The sequence below is a fragment of the Cannabis sativa genome, unplaced genomic scaffold (assembly GCF_029168945.1).
Source record: "Cannabis sativa cultivar Pink pepper isolate KNU-18-1 unplaced genomic scaffold, ASM2916894v1 Contig7, whole genome shotgun sequence".
NCBI lineage: Eukaryota > Viridiplantae > Streptophyta > Magnoliopsida > Rosales > Cannabaceae > Cannabis > Cannabis sativa.
Window position 1 is genome coordinate 4,442,815 of NW_026870043.1, and position 14,669 is coordinate 4,457,483.

Consider the following 14,669-nt stretch of genomic DNA (forward strand, 5'->3'; position numbering starts at 1 on the left):
GCCTGGCGTCCATCTAGTTAGAACCGCCTGCGAAACCAAGAGTTGGCATATCAGGTCGTATTCAAGGCGAGCTTACTAATGCCGCTTAATTTGGAAATTAGAAATGAAACATGCGCCTATTCTACTATCAGGCTACTAACATGCTTCCTAACAGGCTTTTCTTTTTCATAACTGAATAAAATAAACTACTAAAGCAATAAAGGCTTACTGAACCGTGAACCGAGCTAGCTGGCGATGATGAGTGTACATGTCGTGACGATCTTCGGAAGACAACACAGCGGCTACGATACCAAATTGTAACACCCTAACTATCTTAGGCGTATTACGTGATTTTTAAACGTCTTGTGCGGACTCGTTGCTAATCAACGAGGTTTATGGAAAAACGTGATTAATTAAAATTTTGCTTTTTCATTAAACTTATAAACCATTTTACCAAAAAGTCTCGGGATCCCGATTTATAAAAAAATATTTACAAACGTTTTCACTGTTCAACTTTTACATCAAAATAAAGTCGTCTAACGACAATTACAAAATCTCGGCGCGTCTTTGTCCCGAGGATCGTACGCTCCAGCCTAACCGCCCCGAGCATGTACAATCCCATAAGCTCGCTCACGGTCCATCGGCAAGCGCCTTGCCTTTACCTACACATGAAACTAAACTGTGAGTCGACAGACTCAGTAAGAAAAGCATAATAATATCATACATAAAACCGATTGCCGTGTCCAACACGATGCGAGTCCCGCTACGCCATGTCCAACATGGTGCGAGCACTCTTGCCATGTCCAACATGGTGCGAGTTTTGAACGTTCGGGGGACGGCACTATTGACAAGTATCCTCACGATCGGTCGAGCCGGTCATACTCGGCTGTGGTCATACTCCGGCTGTACCGACGGGATAGGTCAATAGATCGAACCACCAACCGGTGTCGGCTGATCGGTCGAGCCGGTCATACTCACATTCTTGGTCATACTCCGGCTGTACTGCAGACGTGACGGGGTTGGGTGGTTCGAAGCCTAAATACATATCTAATGTAAACTAACGGGCTTCCTACATGCACGCTAAACATGTAAACTACATATGCATACTTGTTATACTAATCTTACACGGATTAGATTTCGGGTGTGCGGTCAACTTGTTGGGCCCGAAGGCGAACGGCGGATTACTGGCTCCTAAACCATAAAAACCACAACGCTATAAGTGACACGCTAAATCACTTCCCGGGGACTAAAACTCGAAACTAAAAGTTTCCCTATCGATAAAAAGCATGGCAATACCCCTAAAAACCCAAAAACGAGGAAAACTAGGGTTCTGAAAAATCCCCCATCCGGAAGTCCGGTTGCCCAACCGGAATTCCGGTTCTGGGAAAATCTGAACCCCCATCCGGAATTCCGGATGCTCAACCGGAATTCCGGTTCCTCGCAGGCAGCAAGCAAAAAATTCACATATCTTGACCAATTCGAACCCAATTGATCCCAAACTTTCCAGACCTCCTCAATAGGTCCCAAATAACAATTCTAGAGCATCAAACCTACCCAGAAATCCCACATGCAAAATTCACCATTAAAGCTCAAGCTTTGAGTTTCAAACTCAAGCTTGAGCAAAACCAACTAACTAAGCAATCCACTAGCTTAATTCACCTTAAACTAGCATAGAATTACCTCAGAAAACAAACAACAACATCCAGTAATTACACAGAAACTAAACATAGCATTTTCTCACAAAAATCATCAATTTTCACATATAATTTAAAAGCTTGAACAACCTAGCTACTCATGCTTCAAACAACTCATTTAACATCAATAATCATGCTTTGAATCAACCTAAATCAACAACAAAACACAGCAGTAACAACATTCCATAATCACATGCATTTACACAACTTTTTCAACATATTTTTCCAAGAAAATCAAGGGAAGGGGACAAGGAAGCACCTACCACAACAAGAGATCACAAGAGATGAAATTTTAGGGCTTGAATCACCAAAAGAATCCAGCCTTTGCACCCCAAAGCTCAGCCGAAATAAGGGAGAGAGAAAGAGAGAGTTTGCATGAAAAATTTCTTACTTTTGACACTTAATGATTTTTTTGAAAAAAAAGGAATAACATACAACACATTACTCATTTATTAAATCCTTTTTCAGCCAAAAACAATTAAACAAAATAAACATTTAATTCCAATTAAAAGCCACTAAAAGCCAAAACACTAATGGGGCAAAAAGACCATTTTGTCCCTCCACCATAAAATCACTAAAATCATACTAAAGGGGGTATTTTTGGGACATTCTAAATTCCCGGCCATTCCCGACATTCCCAATGTCTAAAACCCGTCCCCAAAATACTAACATACTAAGTTGTGATTTCTACTGAGCCAAACGCCGCGTTCCAAAATACCGGACACCGGAAATGCGAAATATAAAACTGCTGATGACATAAATATGCATATCTGAATTCCGTAAATAACAATGATAAATTATTTAAATAGCTATAAATAATTTCCTGATTAACATAAATAACTGCTAATTTCCAAATTAACTAAGCGGGCTTTACATTTATAGACCATTCATCCAATGATATGTTATTGAGCTAATTCGAAATGAATAAGCTAAGAGAAATTAGGATAATTTCGTTGTTAAATAAGAATCCAACGATGCTTCGATTAGCGAAAGTCAAAGTAATCTTATTTATACAATCTTCTTATTTCATATCGTAAAAATACTAGTCTAAGGTGTCATCAATTGATGAACAGCTAGATGTCGCATATACAATATTTATCTTTCGAGATCTAACACTATTATGAATGTCTAATGGTGAAAATCTATTAGGGATTCATCTCATTAGATAAACAAACCAAGTTAGGCCAACAATGAAGATTCGAAATTGAACTACAATTTACTAACAGAAAATAACATGGTTCAATATAAATTCATACACAATTCAGAAATTATTAAACATATAGCAAGTAGGAATGACAAGTGAAAATACTAAAACATACAATCCTAAATAATTTCCAAGGTCTTCAACAAACTCATACAGTGTCCCGGTAGGCGAGAGTCAAAGTATCATTCATTGAATAGAGTTGTCAGCTCATCTAAAATGCAAACCATTCTAGCAACCTTTTATTCGATCAAAATAAGAATCCAACGTTGTCCAGGTAGGCGAGAGTCAAGGTTAATCTCATTTTATTAGCTTCCACCATTGTTTCATGTTTCATAAGTTTATCTCTATGTAGTCACCGTAGGGGAGAGTCTAATAGAGACGAAAACTTACAAAACACCTATCAAATGAGATCTTACAGTGTTAAATGCGTTCAACGAATAACCATCCATAGGGGGACGAAGTCTAGTGTCTCAAGGTTATATTGAAAACATTTAACTATTGTAAGACCAACAATGGAGATCGAATGTCTTAATAATAATAAAGCTCATTATTTAAAGAGAGTTGTATTTTCTTTGATTCTCTTTATTTAATCTATTTATTTTAAATATATATTTATTTAATTAAAATTTCCAATTTAGAATAAAAAATTCTAAATATAAATTTTAATTTAATATTTATAAATTTTACTTAGATGGATATGAAAATAACATGAATTATTTCCATCTTAGTAATAATTTCCAATAAATATTTAGAAAAATATTCAATTTAATTTGTTACCAAATTAATTTAAATTAATTTACAACTCAAATTTCATTTTCTATAAATATATATTGCATTTCGAAAAATTAAAGTACTTAAGGATACAATTTTCGAAAATGCATGTTAAAATAAAAAATAAATCCTGGAAAAATTATTCTAATTTAATGTTGGCCCAAAATTAATTAATAAAATTAATTTACAACAAAAAATATAATTTTCCTATTTAATTAAATATATAAGAAAAATTTCAAATATTTAAGTATGATGATGAAAATCAACTTAAATATTAATTTTCTATTTAATTAAATACATTAGAAAAATACTTCAAGCAAAAATATCACCTATCTAGATTTTTCTTTGACTAATTAATTCAATTTCTAATTAAATATATTTTACTTCATTTATTTTAATTAATCATTAAATGAAAAAATCATTGATTTAAGTTGGTCGAAAATTAAAATAAATTATTTACAACTTTAATCTATTTTTCAAATAATATTCGAAATTCCAACATTTAAGAAATGCAATTTCGAAATTTGATTAATAAAATAAAGAAAATATATTTTGAAAAATTATTTAAATTTAGTTGAAAAAATAAATTTCAACTAAAAATAATTTTCTATTTAATTAAGTGTCATGAAAAAGAACTATTTAAGTATCATGATGAAAATTAACTTAGATATTTAATTTTCAAATTAATTAAATGTATTAAATTCAAGAAATAAATAATTAAGTGTAGAGAAGGCTTAATTATAAATCTCTAGTTTAATACTAGGAAAATATATACTTAAAATAAATTGTACCAAAATTAATTATGTAAATAATTAATTTCACAATGTATAATATTTTTCCTATTTAATATTAGAAATAATAAGTAGTCTAGAAATAACTATCTAGAAAATATCTTATTTGACTAAGTATCTTTTCCACAAAATTTGAAAAAAAATATCTATTTTAAGTTATATTAGAAAAGATCTAGAACTTAAATATTTTCAAATTTAAATTTAATTAAATATCAAAAATTAAGTTGTAACCACTTAATTTGAAAACATTCCATTTTAAGTTAATATTCGAAAAGATATCAACTTAAAAAATATCTAAAGAATCTTAATAGCCAATTCCTAAAATTCCTCAACTTAATTTTGAAATTTTAAATCCAAAAGATATTCAGATTTAAGTTGATTAGTTATAGATAACTAAATATAAACTTAAATAGGAATATCTAATGAAAAATTTAAATTAAGCTTCAGAAAGAATCTAGATGGTTATAATTCTATATTTAATTAAATACAAGAAAATACATATAGTTTAGCTTAGAATAAAATTCTTTAAACTATGATTTTCTTAAATTAATTTCAAAATAAATGAAATTAATTTTGCTGCTAATTAATTTTATTAGGTTGAACTAGTTTAATTAACCTAGTACAATTATTCAAATCAGGCAAATGGGCCTTCACAATTGGGGTGGTTCATGTGAGGGGGTGCTGGGTTCAGTATGTCGTACCCACTTCTATGGCTCCCAACTCTCACACAAGGCCCAAAAGAGAGGAATTTAACCTTAAAATGAACAACTGTTATTAATTGAATAGGCCCAAAAACTAAATGGGCCTAAATAAAATCTATCAAGAACTATGATATTTTATTTAGCAACAACAACCTATATGCATCTATAATAAAATTAAACACATAGGCTCACACAGGCACACTTTGGATGGGTCCTATCATGTTGCTAGGTCATACACAGATAAAAGAAGATTGTAAATATACCTGTTACAAATTATTTACTTCACCAAGGGAGCCATGATTTAAAATCAGATCATTGGATCTGTCAACAAGTTAACCATGGCTATTTGCAATCAAGCAATAATAGGTTTTAAAAACTTACAAACAAGCTAAAACACATACTCCTGCAACAAGGTTAGCTGGATAGTTGGATGTAGGATTTATTTAATTTTAAATAAATAATTTCGAAAAATAATTAATGAAATAAAAAAAATTTATTTTCGAAAATTTAAAAAAAAAAAAATTTAAAAAATTTCGAAATTTTAAAAAAAATTTAAAATTAAACCTACAATTTTGAAAAATTAGATTTCAACCAACCTAAATATCATTTCAAAATTTGCTAACTACTTTTAAAAATTTAATGTTATTTTATAAATAAAAAATAAAAAAGATAAATAAATATCTTTTTCAGATTTTAAATGTAATTTAAATAAATAAAATAACAAAATTTAAAAGTTAGCAAAATATCTTACATCTATTTAAAATTACATGATTATCGTTATCTTATTTTAAATTTAAATAAGGTCAAATTATTTATAAAAATTTAATTTAAAAAATTTAAAATCTGACCTTAAATTTAAAAAATAAGATAAGATATAATAAAATTTAAAAATAAGATAGATAATTAAGCAAAAAAGATAGATATTTACTATTTTTCAAATTCAAATTACACTAATATCATGAATTAAATTTAAAAAATATTAATTAATTTAATTAAGATAATTAGAATTTAATTAGGAATAGTAAATGTATAAATACAGAACTACACAAAAAATCGGAAGTTAAATCCATGGAAAAGGATGAAAAATCGAAGAAAAACGAAAAAAATGCAAGCTGTACGGACAGTATGCATTGCATACTGTCCGCGCGCGCAACATGGAGTGCATGGGCGAGAGATTACAATCCTAATTTGATCAATGATCCTCTATATAAATGATCTACACTCTAAAGGGATTAGATTACCGTTACACCGTTCAATGTATTTAATCCTTAAAACACTTAACCCCGTATAAATGATATTTCAGCTTATGTGAAATGATATCTCCACCATTTATTTTTGTTTGGTCAAGCTCGAAGGAGATCATCCTTTACTTACTATTTGCCAGATAGAAGCTATAGATTCCATGTTTATGTTAGCGCTCCCACTCAATTGGACTTTTGTGTTCCCAAAATGTACGTATCACCCTGACCTAAAAGTAGGCTTAACTAACAAATCAAAGAACACAAATAGCCTCTTGAGATTGAGCCTAATCGTAACACGATTAAGATCAATTGATCTAGGATCAACTAGGCGATATTGACTTGAATAGATATTACGGTAAGTTTAATAAATCTAAGTCAAAATTCAATATCGGTCCCTTCTGATGCATACTCCATGCATCCAACCTGAGCTTTACTTTAACCAATGCTCTGGAAAGAACATAGCACTTCTCCAAATGCAAGTAAACTCTGTTGTAGATTATCATATCAGTAAAACCCTATGTCTAATAAATCTAGGAAACTTTATTCACATAGTCATGTTTACTTTCCAATGTGTTGACAACACAATAAACAGGATCAAGTATGTGAAAAGGGTTTTAGATGAATTCATATATTATGCACATATAATCATGAAATAAATCATGTGAACCATGCAACAATGAATGTTATTTCTGATCTATATTAAAAAGTAAATCTGATTATATTGAAATGAGTTTTATTTAGGGCATAAAACCCAACACGGCCACTATGCAAGTATTTTACCATTTATATTTTCACTATTTTAATGCCATACATTTCTAACCTAAACCTAGATGGCTTTCTATAAATAGAAAGTGATGGCTTCAGGACACTAATATATGCATCTTATTCTTTTCAGAGAAAGACCTGAGCCTCCACTCTTCTTCTCTTTCCTTCTCTTCATTTTCGAAATGCCCTAGTGATAGAGTAGTACCCACACACAGCAAGTGGTATCTCCATCAGATCTTGATTATGTTCTGCTACAGAAAGGAATCAAGGGCTAGAGATCTGAACGGAAGGAGTCATTATATTCCGCTGCACCCAATGTAAGGTTTCCTAAACTTTATATGTGTTTATTTCATTGTTTTAGAATTCATATTAGGATGTTAATGAAACATACATGGTAGTAAATCTAGATCCTGATAAAATATTTCCAACAACTGGTATCAGAGCCATGGTAATGATTTACTTTCATGAAATATGAATTAAAACGATGATATGTGTTGATTTGGATGGTTACATGTTGATCTGTGTGTTATATGATGATTGATTGATGCTTGTCAAATTTTATGAAAAATAATTGAATTTTCGTTTCTGGAATTATTTTTATTGGATAGTTTGGAAAAAATTAAGTAATTTACTTTTTTACACAGAACTCAATTTCGATTTTATTTGAATTAGTTATGATTTTTTGAAGTTTTGAAAAAATCGGGGGTGGTGACACACCTTTGTGCGCGCGGCTGGCTACTGGCAGGACCCTTTGTGCGCCCAAGCAGCCCTTTACGCCCAAGAATGTGCACCAGGACGGTGTGCTTTGCATACCGTCCGTACAACTCAAATTTTTTTCGTTTTTCTTCGATTTATCATGCTATTTCATGGAATTAACTTCCGATTTTTTGTGTAGTTTTGTATTTTGATTTTTACTTCTCATGTTTCAAATCTAATTATTAGAAATAAATTAATTTGATTTTTTAAAATTAATTTTACATATTAGTGTAATTTGAATTTGAAAATAGGTAAAAATCTATTTTTGCTTACTTCTTTTCTTATTTTTTAAAATTTGATTATTTTATCTTATTTTTTAAATCTAAGGTCAAATATTAAATTCCTTTAATAAAATATTCTATTTTAAGTAATTTGACCTAATTTAGATTTAAAATAAGATTACTATAATCATGGTATTTTAAATAGAAATAAGATATTTTTGATAACTTTTAAATTTTGTTATTTTTACTTAAATTAAATTATAAAATCAGAAAAGGGTATGTATTTATCATTTTATTTTATTGAATATTTAATTTATAAAATAACATGAAATTTGAAAGGTGGTTAGCAGTTTTTTGAAATGATATTTAGATTAGTAGAAACCTAATTTTTTGAAAATTATAGGTTTAATTTTAAATATTATTTTATTTTTTTTAAATTGAAAATATTTTATTTATTTATTTATTATTTTCGAAATTAATATTTTAAATTAAATAAATCCTACATCCAACTATCAAATCTAACTTGTTCCAGGAGTATGTGCTTTAGATTGTTTGTAAGTTTTCTAAAACCTATTATTGCTTGATCTAAATTGCCATGCTTAACTTGTTGACAGATCCAATGATCTGATTTTTACCCATGGTTCAATTGTCAATAGGTCAAGTAAATAATTTGTAGCCGGTAAATTTTACATTCTTCGTTCATTTGTGTATGACCTAGTTACATGATAGGATCCATCCAAATCTGTATGCCTATGTGAGCCTATATGTTTACTTTATGTTTAGATGCATATAGGTTGTTGCTAAATTAAATGTCACACCATGATAGATTCAATTTAGGACCATTTAGTTTTTGGGCCTATTCAATGAATAACAGCTGTTCATTTTAAGGTTAAATTCCTCTCTTTTGGGCCTTGTGTGAGAGTTGGGGGCCAATAGAAGTGGGTACGACATACTGAACCCAGCTCCCCCTCACATGAACTACCCTAATTGTGAAGACCCATTTGCCTGATTTGGATAACTGTGCTAGGTTAATTAAATTAGTTTAACCTAATAAAATTGATTAGCAACATAATTAATTTCAAAGTTTTTTTTGAAATTAATTTAAGAAAAATACACTTAGTTTAATGAATTAATTTCTAGATAAACTATTGTATTTTTCTTGTATTTAATTAAATATATATAATTAACTAGATTCTTTCTGAATCTTATTTTAATTATTTCATTAAATATTCCTATTTAAGTTATAAATTAGTTATTACTAACTAATTTTTCTTATCAACTTAAATTTGAATATCTTTTGAATTTAAAATTAAGTTGAGGAATTCTAGGAGTTGGTTATTGAAGATTCTAGAGATATTTTTTTTTAAGTTGTTAAACTTAAAATGGAATATTCTTAAATTAGGTAGTTACCACTTATTTTTGATATTTAATTAAATTTTATTTGGAAATTTTTTAAGTTTTTTTTAGATTCATAACAACTTAAATTAGATATTTTCCAAATTTTTGAAAAGATACTTAATTAAATTGAGATATTTTCTAGATAGTTATTTCTATACTAGTTATTATTTCTAATATTAAAATAGGAAAATATCATTGATTGTGAAATTAATTGTTTAATAATTCAAACTAAGTATATTTTCCTAGTATTAAACTAGAATTAATAATTAAGTCTCCTCTATACTTAATTATTTATTTCCTGAATTTAATACATTTAATTAAATTGAAAATTTAAATATCTAATTTGATTTTCATCATGATACTTATATATTATTATTTTCATGTTATTTAATTAAATAGAAAATTATTTTAAGTTTGAAATCTCATTTCTGAATAACTTAAATTTGAATAATTTTTCAAAATATATTTTATTTTATTTTATTAATCTTGTTCCCACAATTTCGAAATTGCATTTCTTTAATGTAGAAATTTCGAATTTTATTTGAAAAATAGATTAAAGTTGAAAATCATTTATTTTAATTTTGGACCAACTTAAATCAATGATTTTTTCATTTAATGATTAATTAAAATAAATGAACTAAAATATATTATAATTAGGAAATGAATTAATTAGTCAATGAAATTCTAGATAGATATTATCTGTTTTACTTGAAGTATTTTTCTAGTGATATTTAATTATATAGAAAATTAATATTTAAGTTGATTCTTAATCATGATACTTAAATATTTGAAATTTTTTTTAATATTTAATTAAATATGAAAATTATATTTTTGTTGTAAATTAATTTTATTAATTAATTTTGGGCCAACATAAAATAAGAATACTTTTTTTAAGGATTTATTTTTATTTTATTTTAACAAGCATTTTCGAAAATTGTATTTTTATACACTTCAATTTTCGAAATGCAATATATATTTATAGAAAATTAAATTTGAGTTGTAAGTTAATTTAAATTAATTTTGAAACAACTTAAACTGAATATTTTTCTAAATATTTATTGGAAATTATTACTAAGATGGAAATAATTCATGTTATTTTCATATCCATCTACGTATAATTTATAAATATTAAATTAAAATTTATATTTTGAATTTTTCATTCTAAATTGGAAATTTTAATTAAATAAATATATATTTAAAATAAATTGATTAAAATAAATATTAGAAGAAAATACACTTTAAATAATGAGCTTTATTATTAAGACATTCGATGTCCATTGTTGGTTCTACATAGTTCTTGTTTTAGTGAGTAATCCTCCCTAATGGAGGAACATTCATTAGCAATTTAACGTTGTAGAATCTCGAAAGATAATATTATTTGTAAGTGTTTTATACAGTATTGATCACCCTAATGGTGGCGACTGTATTTGACTTACAAAAGTATGAAACAATGGTGGAAGCTCATAAGATAGAATAGCCTTGACTCTCGCCTAAACGGGACAACGCTGGATTCCAATCTTGATCGAATAAAAGGTTGCTAGAATGTTTATCATTTTAGATGAGCTGACAACTCTATTCAATGGATGATATCACTGACTCTCGCCTAAACGGGACACTGATATCAGTTTGTTGAAGACCTTGGAAATTATTTAGGATTTTATGTTTTAGTATTTTCACTTGTCATTCCTACTTGCTATGTGTTTAGTAATTTCTGAATTGTGTATGAATTTATATTGAACCATGTTATTTTCGGTTATTAAATTGTAGGTTAATTTCGAATCCTCATTGTTGGTCTAACTTGGTTTGTTGTTCTAATAAGATAAATCCCTAATGGATTGTCAACCTTAGACAAACATAATAGTGTTACATCTCGAAAGATAAATATTGTAAATGCAACATCTAGCTGTTCATCAATTGATGACACCTTAAACTAGTATTTACACTATGAAACAAGAAGATTATATAAACAAGATTACTTTCACTCTCGCTAATCGAAGCATCGGTGGATTCTTATTTAAATACGAAATTATCCTAATTCCTCTTAGCTTATTCATTTCGAATTAGCTCAATAACATATCATGGATGAATGGTCTATAAATCATTTCATGTCATTCTATATTTTCTCTTAAGATATTAAATGACGCATATGATTTTATTCCCGAAATTCTTTCCCAAAATGATATAAATCCTCAATCTTAAAAATCTCCTACTTGTATGGGCAAATTAACTTAGAGTTAAATTAGTAGTGGTGGTCCATGAAAGAATTACTCATTATACAGTTACACTTTCGCAAGTGTTTAATAACCATTTTCTATCAATGGATTCAAACTGTATGTTATTATGGAATATGAGTTTAGTATTCTGTGACCAGAATTCACTTGCACTATTCTAAGAACTCTTTGATGTAACTAAAACTAAGTCATCAAAAGATTACAACCACATTTTTTTTTAAATCTATGGCATTTGTATCTTGTTCATAGTGGTTTTAACAAGATCATTCTCTGCAAAGAGTTAATATGCCTATATCCACCGAAAGTAGTACATCTCATTCGCAGATGGATGTACATTCAGGGGTGGATATGAGCTTTCGTTGTATTCTTAAAACGATTACTCCAGATATTACCTTATGCAAAAGAAATTTGAAATGTTTGAAAAATTTCATGAATTTCTAGCAATGGTGAAATCCATTAACGTAAGTGGTTAAAGATCTTGCGAACTGATAGGGGTGGAGAAATAGTTAGTAGATATGCAGTTCAAAGATCATTAAATTGATTTTTGAATTATATCCAAACTTACCTCCCCAGAAATTTCGATTTGCATATTGATGATTAGTTACTAGTCGTTGCCTATGTCCGTCTATGGAAATACAATTTCAGAATGATGCAATGGTTTGGTACTTAGTGTAAATTATTACTAGATTCAGAGTGGGAGTAATGAGTAGGTATTAGATTAATCCAGGAAAGGAACATTGGAAGACAATCAAGTAAATCTTAAGATTAAGATGAGGAACTATATGTTAGTCGATAAGGGTGTGTTTAAAACTCTTAGACTACACCACATCAGATTTCAAGACTTGCCTTTGTGCTAGAAAGTCTGCTAATATGATGGTGATTACTCTTGGGGTGGAGTAGTGATTTTGGAGAAGTGTAGAAACCTATTTGAAGTCTCTTGGTCTACAAGAGAGAGACTGAATGTTAAAGTTGCAGGAAAGGTACTTATTCAATCTAAGGAAAGTTCTATACTTTTATGGCACCGTTCCAACTTGTCTTAACTACTAGTGTTATTTCCTGATTAACAAAAAGTAGTTGCCAAAAGTATAGAATCTAGTATCCCAAGAGAGTAGACATATAGAGAGGAATTTCACAATATCAAGGATTTTGTGAGTAAGGAAGAGTAATGGTCGAGAGAAGGTTGTGTTGAATTCAACCTATCAGATCCTATTACGAGGAGCATACTACTACTACACTTGATTTGTATATCAAGGTGTTGAGATTATTTGAAATGCACATTGTTATCCCAAAATTGGCACTTTGACGTGGCATCACAAGAATGGTGACACGTGGCATCAACTTAGAGCACCTGGTCGGATGAGCATGCCGAGCATGATGCCTCGCTGGCATATCCATGATGGAATACTTAACGAGCCGTGCAAAATGAGCAACATTTAGCAAATTCAACCAAGCACTTCGTGAGTCACCAGCTCAATCCCTATAACTCAGGGATCAACTTGCGTGGATGTGGCATACACACGATTCCACTATCGGTGTATACAACCTCAATCCCACGATCCTAGCATTCAGCAATGATCACACGATCTTTGTGTTTACGCGCTTTGTAACGAGGGAGGAAATTCTTCCTCCTCAAGTTTCTTGCCCTATAAATAGTGAGGAATGTTCACTGGGAAAGGGGGACGAAAACTGTAAAACAGAGATCACACGCCGAAACGCTATAAGCTAAGGCTATCTAAGAATTATATATTTAGAGATACTATTGTAAGAGCTATAAGAAAAGGAATCTTCTTCCTTATTCTTAAGTCAATACAACTAACGAGGATTAGGCTATTACCAAACTGCTCGGGGCTGAACCTCTATAAAATTTCTGTGTCTTCTTATTGTTATTATTTGCTTTATTACGTATTCTTACTACGACAGATCGTTTATCGCTTATCAAAAAGACTCATTGTCGTTGGCTAAAAGCGAAGTCAACATTTTGGTGCTTTCATTGAGATAAGAATCACAGATCGCTCTTTCTACACGATGGTGCAAACTCGTAGAGGCCTGTCCGACCCAGCAAACTCACAGACGCTGGATCCGATGTTGCAGGTCCCAGGGAGTTCGACGGTTCCACCCGCTGTCAATCCTGGACAGACAGGGAGGGTGGTGAATGATGGAACAACTCCTGTTACTGAAACTGCGCCTGGTGTGCAAGAGACCGGAAACAACGATTCCGCACACAGCCAGGACATTCATAACATGACTGTTCCACCAGGCATCAACGCCAAGGTGACCATCAGAGATGCAACTGAATTGCAAAATCTCCGTGCTGCGCTTGGACTCATGCAGGGCCACAACAATACCTTGCATCACGATCAGGAGGAATTACGTGCCGCGGTAAACCTCGCGTTTGACGAATAGAGGCGTATGTTCGCCGAGTGGAGAGACAAAGAGATGGAGGCATTACGGGCTCACCATGCAGAAATCGAAGATCGTAGTCGGCAAGCTATTGTGCTGATGCGAAGAGCCTATCAGACTGTAGGCCAGCAGGCGCCGAGCGTCATTCCCCTTGGAGAAACCGAGGATGACCCAACAGTTTATGCTTCCCAAACAAACAACGATCAGCCGTCCAATTCCCAGTCACGAGTTCAACTCTTGCGCCAAGAGGTAGGCGGACAGACCTTGTCTGGGAATTCATCAAGAGGAGTCATGCTCGATGGATCCACGCAAAATAATGGAGCCATTCCACCTGCCAACCAAGTGAACCAATCGCTAAGGCCAGGTTCTTCTGTGTTCGAAAGGTTGGGAACACCCCGTGACCTAAGGGACGACCTAAACAGAAGAAGGGGAACAGACGAGCAGAATACTACAACGAATGTTCAGTCTGGAGCCCATACTCAAATCCCCGCTCAGAAAGACGCTGACGTAGCCCAAC